General features: G+C 46.9%; 1 pseudogene; it reads right to left on the bottom strand.

The window, feature by feature from the left end:
- Nucleotides 1-440: 440 nt before the first annotated feature.
- LOC133755282 (calcium release-activated calcium channel protein 1-like) lies at nucleotides 441-1,527 on the bottom strand (annotated as a pseudogene).
- Nucleotides 1,528-9,131: the final 7,604 nt, after the last annotated feature.

Below are 9,131 nucleotides of genomic sequence, written 5' to 3'. Positions count from 1 at the left end.
ACCCTTGCCCCTGCAGCAGGAGCTAGTTCTAACCTCACTTACCACTTGCACTGACAGGTGGGATGGATCACTCCCTGAAGAAATCATTGGATGATGCTCTCAGTAGAAGACATGGATTTTTGCCAGGGAAAAGCATCAGAGTTTGAGGATCATGCAAGTCCAATCCCATTTCTACATAACAAAATGTTTTTTCTATTGTGTTTCTTTGGAGTAGAAGTTTTCTATTTGTTTTTTTTTTAATTCACCATTTCTTTTTTCCCTTGTGAGTATATTTATGTGTCCACACTTGCACACGCTCACTGCACAACAGGGAGGGAAGTCAAGACAGAAAGGACAGGAAGCATCCAGGAGGCACTGGCATGGGGGAGGAGAAGGGACAAAGAGGGTGTCTGTCCCCACCTGGGCCCCCACCACCTCCTAACCAGGAGGTTGACCTGGAGCTGCAAGAACAGGAAGTGCTTACTCTGACTTGGAGGAAAGTTTCAAAGTGCAGTAATCTCCTTTACAAAAAGCCTCTTCCCTCCGCACTCTGCCCCTCGATGAAGCCCAGCTCCCTGCACAGGCTGTCCTTGAGGCTTTGGCAGGACAAGGTCATGGGGAAGGGCTCTGGACCACAAGGGCTTAGGCATAGTGGCTGCCGGGCATCAGGGAGTGGTCCCCTCTGTGGTCCATCTGGTCCTGCAAGTGGGCAAACTCAGCCAGCTCACTGAGCTCCTGGAACTGTCAGTCTGTCTTGTGGCTGACCAGTGAGTGGTAAAAGTGGACAGCAAAGACGATGAAGACCAGGCCAAAGGGCACCATGATGGTGGTGGATGCAAAGGCTGCTGCCTGGCCCAGGGTGATGCCACTCTTGCTGCTGTTGTTGGAGGCCGCACCACCAGCTGGGGGCTTGCTGGTAGGGCTTGGCTGCCCCCGGCTGCTTCTTGAGGGGCAAGAACTTGACCCAGCAGAGCAGCACGACCTCGGCCAGGAAAAGCAGCGTGCCGATGATGGTGGAGAAGGCCCAGGCCAGCTCGATGTGGCGATGCATGTGCTCGTGGAGCGACTCATTGACAGAGTTGAGGTTGTCGACGTTGCTGACAGCCTCGATGTTGGGCAGGATGCAGGTGCTGATCATGAGTGCAAACAGGTGCACGGCCACCAGCACCGTGGTGCAGGCACTGAAGGTGATGAGCAGCCCCGGTGGATAGTCCTGCTCAGTGTCCAGCTGCACCTCCACCATGGCCACTATGGCTAAGCCAGACAGCAGAGCCGAGGTCCGGCTGGAGGCTTTGAGCTTGGCACTGCTCAAGTAGAGCTTACGCCAGGACAGCGCCTGCATCGAGTGTTCGTTGAGGCTCATCACCTCGGAGTAACCCTGGCCGATCAAGTCCGGGTAGCTGACTGCTGGCAGTGGCGGCAGTGGGGACCCTGGGGACTCCCCATCCCCACTGCGGTGGTTCCGGCAGCTGCCGCTAGTGGTACTGCCGCTGCTGAGGGGAAGCTCGGGATTGTGGCTGCTCTGGGGCAGGCGGGCTCCGGATGCATGGAGCACGCTGCAAAGGCGTGGGCCGGCTCAGGAGCCTGGAAGGCAGTGGCCCCCGCCCCCCAGAAGGGCCCGGCCCTTATTCACCATTTTCTACATCTTGAAAATTTATTGATTCTTCTTCATTGTTCTATGTGTTTTTTGAATTCCTTATTTTGTTCCCATATTATTATTGATATTCTTGAGTGTTCCTCTGTGTACTTTTCCAGGTTGAACAACATGTATACCCAACCTCAGAACACTAGAAAATATAAGCAAATGTTGAGAACTCTGAAGGGATAAACAGCAATAGAACAAACGTAGCACATCAATACTTCACTTTCAAGAGTGGTAGATTTGAACAACATTGTAAATCAACTTTTCCTAACAGTTACACAGAGAGCATTCTACCTGACAGCAGCAGAACATGTGTTCTTAACAGCTGTCAAAAATTCTCCAGGTGGGATCATCAGTTAATTCAGAAAATATGCATCAACAATTTTTAGAAAATTGGATTCATATCATTGTCTTTCATAACTCTAATAGAATAAAAATAAAAATCAATTCCAGAAAAATGGGAAAAGTCACACATATGTGGATGTCAATCTACACTGTGTCAAACAGCCATTGGCTTGAAGAGAAAATCAAAAAGGAAATCAGAAAATATTTCAGTGGGTACATTTTGAGTTTTGAGCTGGGATCCATAGCCACAATCACAATCCTCAAGTCCAGGCTTGGTACAAAGAGAAACCAGGTGGACATGGAAGGTCACCAGTAAAAAAGCTCTCTGAACATTGAGAACCATGGGGACCTTTAAGCAGAGCAGGCAGAAGTCTTCTTACTGCCCACAACAAATTAAGGAGACCAGGATGCTGATGCTTATGACCGAGTTCAAAGGCAGATTGCAAATTCATATATATTTTATATACAATATAAACATTTCATAGTCGTCTAGGCTTTATTTTATAAACGGACTCATTATACATGAGCTCCTTCATTAACATTTAGTAAATAGTTCAGTTTGTTCATTCAACAAATGATCTTCACATGTCAGGCATTAGACACTATTCTAAGTATTTGGGATGGAGCAGCAAAAGACACACAATCAGGAATGCTGCTTTTTAATGGGTCACACACTAGATATGAGAAAATGAATGAAAACTCACACTGATGCTGTCATAAGTGCTATAAAAATGTCAGTGTGGACAGAGAAAGAACTGGGATATAAAGAAGCTGCTTTGAGTACTCTGAACAACAATCAATCCATTTCCTCCTAAAGTGTAATATCCCCCAGAATCTTGATCCTGAAGGGAGATATTTTAGAGATTTATTTATTTTGTTGAAAGGCAGAGTGAAAGGAAAGATGATACACACACATAGGTGGTAGCTTTGGGATCTGCAAGGGGGGAAGGCCTACACTTCTGGGAATGGAGAATCCCTACCCGCACTTTCAAGGAAGAAAAGTCCTTGTCAAGGTCCCTGCTGGTGCCTAAAGGTCAACCAATGAGGATAAGACACCCCTCAACCTTTAACCCCCATGCCCTGAATCTATAAAAAGAGCCCTCTCAATCTCTGATGTGCGACTTCCCTGGCCCCCACTCTGTTGCTCTGTTGGGGCCTTGGAACCTCTCCTGGGAGTGGAACCCCAATAAAAGCCTGTGAATTAATCAATTCATCTTTCTGGGAAGATTTGTTATGTGCCAGACACCTTTCAATAGGGGAGGAATAGAGAGAGAGAGAGAGAGAGAGAGAGAGAGAGAGAGAGAGAGAGAGAGAGATTTCCATTCACTGGTTCCCTCCCCTAAATGGCTGCAACAGTTGGGCCTGGGCCAGGCTGAAGCCAGGAGTCAGGAACCCCATCTGAGTATTTCATGTGGGTGGCAAGGAGTCAAGCAATCAGGACATTATCTGCTAATTCCTAGGCACAGGTTAGGAGATTGGATCAGAAAGAACACTGCTAGGATTCAAGTTGACACTCTGATAGGAGATGCAGGCATCATAAGTGATAATTTAATGTGCCATACTGCAATGCCAGTCCCAGCAAATGAGTTTTATGTCCATATTCTTGATGTTTCCTATTCCATATTTGCATTGGAACCTGTGAGCTAAACTGCAGTGGAAGGTGAAGGAAAGTCTATTTTCCTGAGAACAAATGTAGGTTTCAGTCAGATTTGTTCTTGGAGGATATTTAACCCATATCAGGTTGTTTCTTTGCACTGGAACCTGTGAACTAAACTGCAGTGGAAGTTGGAGAGGTCCCCTGCTGAGAGGCCTGGACTGGATCCGTGGTCAACTCTGGCAGTAGGCTGATAAGGACTCCAGCCAAGGTGGTGTAGCAACATCGCAGCTGGAGTTTTGATCCCATAGTCACCTTGTGTCACTTAGCAAGGGGGCTAGTGAGCTGGCACTTCAGCTCCAAGTGTGAGGAGATCCAGAGGTTCACAAGCACTGGGCCCATGCACACATACACACTCACACACAGACAGTGGGGTTACAGCTCAGGGACAGCTCTGCAAGTTAGCTTGTGCTGCTACCTGCTCCATGCAGAGTAGCGGACTGCCTCTTCAGCTCCAGGTGTGTGGAGATGCAGAGGTTCACACACACCAGGCCCTGATCCCTGAGAGGATGGAGAGTGGTGAAAGGGCTCCCCTTTTTATCCTCATTTTCTGGCAGTCCTCCAGCTTGCCATCCTCTGATTTGTCCAATCAATGCTGTTTCCTCCTCGTGTTATGCCCAGTTCAGTTGTCCCCAAAGACCACCAAGGAGCCGATACCACTGTAAAGCACATGAGAGTTTTATTGCAGGTCTGGGCCTAGACTCTCAGTCAACACCAACACAGCAGGTCTGAATTGAGAGCCCTGACCCTTCAGTTAATGGGTTTTTATAGGGTTTTCAGAGACATTCTATACATCATGGTACCATTTAGCCAATCATCTCATCCCATGGGAAATTCAAAGGACATCTCCTAGAATTGATTAGTGCATTCAGTGGCGGGAACGGACCTGCTAAAGGTGGTTGGATGGCTTTGGGGTTGATGCCTTTTGAATTGATTGGCTGAAGCATAGAGTCTGAGCTGCTGGGGTGTACGTGCCGAACTGCAGGGTCTCGGGAAGCTATCAGTCACCTTATCTGCCCTGAGAAGACACCAGGAACTCTAGGTATTTCTCTGTTGTCTGTTATTGGCTGTTGTTAGGAGAGTTTATTGCAAGGGGAGTTCATTTATTTACTTTTAGGAGCTTCTGGCTCAGAGTTCAGGGCCTGGTCAAGCTCAAGTTACAAGATGGAGGCCTAATTAAAAATAGTTACACCTTGATCCAGCTCAGGTCTCATACTTGCTTGCAGTTAGTTGAACAGCCCAGTCAGTACTGTTCCTGTCTTACTTATGTTTGAACAGTCCAGTCAGTGTGGGTAGCACACTGTTATCTGACCAGAGATGTCTTCTTGGTATGATTAGGAGTGTCTCCCTAACAGCCGTTAGGCATTGCCTCAGCTCCTAACTTATAACTCCATTTTACTTTTATTTTGTGGCTATTGGTAACTTTTCAGTGTTTTACTGTGGAGTTTCCACAGTTCATCTCCTTTTCAGGTAGGTGATCCATGACTCTTTTTTTTTTTTTTTGACATGCAGAGTGGACAGTGAGAGAGAGAGACAGAGAGAAAGCTCTTCCTTTTGCCGTTGGTTCACCCTCCAATGGCCGCCGTGGCCGGCACTCTGTGGCTGGCGCACCGCGCTGATCCTAAGGCAGGAGCCAGGTGCTTCTCCTGGTCTCCCATGGGGTGCAGGGCCCAAGAACTTGGGCCATCCTCCACTGTACTCCCAGGCCACAGCAGAGAGCTGGCCTGGAAGAGGGGCAACTGGGACAGAATCCGGCACCCCAACCAGGACTAGAACCTGGTGTGCCAGTGCCACAAGGTGGAGGATTAGCCCATTGAGCCGCGGCGCCGGCCCCATGACTCTTTTTAAGATTCCTGTGGGATTCTCCACAGATGAGCAGAATAATAACAGCTAACAATCTATCTGAGGGCAGGGACAAAAACCATCAGAAGGCCAGAATCATATTCCTGTCTAGCCTGCTCTTGTTAAAACAAAAAACCTTGGGAACAGTAAGATAGGCAAATTCTATTCTCATGGTAAAACTAGGAGGTCAGAAGGGTGGGATCCTTACTTCCTTTCTATTCTCATGATAAAACTAGAAACTCTGAGGAGTGGACTCTCCACTTCTGTCTTGCTAATAGACAGGTTATGGGGAGAAGTAAGTGTCTTGCCCACTCTTAAAAGGACTCCTCATTAGGTCATCTAAGTCCTCACAGCAGCATGCCCTTCCTTATAACCTCTATATAAGCCTTCAAAATATCCTCCTCCAACAGAATGGTAGTCCTGTAACCACAAAAAATGCATTTTCAAATAGTTACCTTAATGAAGGCACCCTCTTTTGCTGTAATCTTGTGAATAATATTTGCATAAGAATTTCAGAAGCCTACTGAGAAAAGGAGATGATTAGGAATGGCAGGTTTTTGCCCCAGCTGACAAAGAACCCTCTCCCAACTGAGGCAGAAGGTACCTTCCTGGTGACACCCTGGACTCCCCTGACTGGCTGGTGGGACCTTCCTCAGAACAAAGCCTGAAAATCTGCATAATTGTTAATTGAATAGGCTCATTGTTTTATTTGAAGATTCACCCTCCAATTAGTCCTGTCTCTTTAAAAATCATCTGTGCTTGGTTGTTTGGTAAAAAAGTGCTTGTTTGGATTGAGAGAACTTCCTTTTTCTTACCCCAAGGCTGCTGCTGCCTTCTTGCAATAAACTTTTTCCTCTGGGCAGGCCTCATCTTTGGTGAATTGAGGCAGTGAGAATCAAGAGCCAGATTATTCGCTCAATAACCATATTGGTGAGCTAGCCCAGAAGTCTGAGGTGTATTCTTCAAGTGGCCTGGCCCTCTCACACTGGTAAGGAGGGCAATGGCCACTTGCACTCCACCCCCAGAATTGCTTGTGAGCTAACCTGGTGGCTGGGACTCTGGGGACATCCAGCAGCTGCCGAGAGCACTTTATCTCCTGGACTTTCCTTTCTCTTCCTGCTGCGTATTAGCTACCTATTAGCACAATGGCTTCCATTTGTGTATGGAGTCAACAGCTCTGAGACTGGGTAAGTTGAACCAGTAGCCTATCTGAAATTTCTGTCTCTGCTCTTTGGGTTCATGGCATTTAGACCTGGGTTAGGTCATTCTTTGTGGTACTGGTTTGTGGGAGACAAGATTCTAAGATTTTTGCCTGGGTCTCTCTGTGAGGAAGATTTGGGTATGGTTTGGAAAAGGACTCATTTGGTGAAATACAAGTGGTTCAATTTAATTTCCATCCAAAAGCACCTTGAGTTGCATTGTGGCTGATTGAGCAGCTTATAGTTACAATCCCATTACTAAGAAGAAAGTGGTGTTCTATTGTAATACTGCATGGCCTGTGTATGTGTTAAATTCAAGAGAAGGTGGCTGTTAAGTGGATTTTTTAAATGTTTATTTTATTTGAAAGGCAGAGTTACAGAGAAGCAGAGGCAGAGAGAGAGAGAAAGAGATAGAGAGAGAGAGAGGGAGAGAGAGAGAGAGAGAGGTCCTCCATCTGTTACCGGAGAAATGGCAGGGTTCTTGTCTTCGTGTAAGAAAGAATTCAGGTGTGAGACAGAGTAGTGCGAGGTAAAATAGCAAGATTTATTAGGGAAGGGACATCCATAAGAACGGATGGGCACCTCTCCAGACAGGTCCTGGGAGAGAGTGCCCAGTCGCTCAGACTGGCGGAGAGCAAGGTTACATGGTTGAGTGGAGAGAGTACACCTGGGCAGGCCAGGTGGGTGGCTCAGCAGAGAGGCAGAGGGCTGAGAGTGCAGGCTGGTTGAGGCAGGGGGTGGGGGGTGGGGGGTGTTAAGGAGATGAGTCTTGCTTCCCAGCCTGTGCTCCTCTTGAAACAAAGGACTTTTTGGATGTAAATAGAAAAACTTTATCTGAGTTTTCCCCTGAAGGTATCAGACAGGAGGGAGGGTGAGCAGGACCCCCTAGAGAATTGGGACCTGGAGCAGGGTGTTTGAAATGCAGATACTGGGCTGCATCTGCGAGACTGTGGAAGATTTGTCAGGCAGAAGGGGTGGGGACCCCCACCTGGCAGGTTACCAGGTAGAAGGGGGGCAGGGCAGGATGCGAATACTGGCTGCCCCTGAAACACCATCAGGATGACTTTGAGTTACAGATGCATATGCTGGACATAGTCTTCTCTTTAGGCCTGTCACACACACATAAGCTCATATCTGACTTCCTACCTAACACATCCACTGGTTCACGTCCCAGGTGGCCACAATGGCCAGAGCTGGGATCTGAATCTAGGAGTCAGGAGATTCCTCCCAGACCCCCTCCACCCTTCCCTTCCTCTCCCCTTCCCTTCCCTTCCCCTCCCTCCCCTCCCCTTCCCTTCCCTCCTCTTCCCTTCCCTTCACTCCCCTCCCATCCCCTTCCCTCCTCTCCCCTCCCTTCCCTCCCTTCCCTCCCCTTCCCTCTTCTTCCTTTCCATTCACTCCCCTCCCCTTCCCTTCCCTCCCCTTCCCTTCCCTCCTCTCCCTTCCCTTTCCTTCCCTTCCCTTCCCCTCCCCTCCCCTTCCTTTCCCTAGTCAATGGCTTTACTTACTTGAGGTTAAAAATTCTTAGTGAAAACTGCTAACAGTTTTATGATTTGCTGTTTAGGTAGAGTAATGTTGATATGTCGTTGCTTTTAATATTACTGTGAAATGATAAGGCACCTGCAAAGTAAAACATGCAGAAACTACCTGTGTGGCTCCCCTTTCCCAAGGAGGTAGAGACTGGTTTTCAAATTCATTTCCTGGATACCATCTGGAACCAGGTCTATTTTAGGAGGAATTTTAAATTAGGACTAAAATTCTAGTAATATTATTGGGAATTTACTTAGGGTTTAAAGTCACTATGTTACAGAAACTTTACAAATGAACATATGAGCCAGAAGCTAAATAAATGTTCTTGCCTTTATCTCTCTTCAAAGGGAGAAAGCAAGGGTCAAAACAATGTCAATTTTCCAATCCAAAAATTCCCCTACGTTACTTTCATTCAGCAGAAAGTAGCCAGAATGGAGTCAATTCCCCTATTCCATACATATGGGTCAGAAAACTTGACAATGAGGAATTATTAGCCATAATAAAGGTATCTTCCCTCCCCTCATTTTGTAAGACCCCCGAAAGGTGTCCCACACTTCTACCGACCCCAGAAACACGAAATCCATTCCAATCGATGCAAAGAACAAGAGGAAGTTTATTACATCTGCGCAGATGGGCCATCTCTGTGCAAGAAGAGAGGCCCAGATCATCAACCGCACAGAGTATTTAAGATTTAAAACCACAACATTAGCATATCTCCACAGTATTACAGAAAATCACAAGATAAACCGCAGCATGACGAATTTTCATAAGATAAAGGGTTTTTCCAGAGTAAGGGGACAAAATCCTTGAGCAAGCACAAACACGGGGTCATCATGACCAAAAACTTAACATAGCTCCTAAAATAATTGTCATATGCTCCATTATCTCATAAAAGCATTAGCACAATCATCACATGTTACAAGGTCAGCTAAAATCTAGT

This window comes from Lepus europaeus, unplaced genomic scaffold, assembly GCF_033115175.1.
Source record: "Lepus europaeus isolate LE1 unplaced genomic scaffold, mLepTim1.pri SCAFFOLD_3_1, whole genome shotgun sequence".
Taxonomy (NCBI): domain Eukaryota; kingdom Metazoa; phylum Chordata; class Mammalia; order Lagomorpha; family Leporidae; genus Lepus; species Lepus europaeus.
The sequence above is the reverse complement of the archived record's forward strand: the minus strand, read 5'-3'. Positions and strand labels throughout refer to the sequence as shown.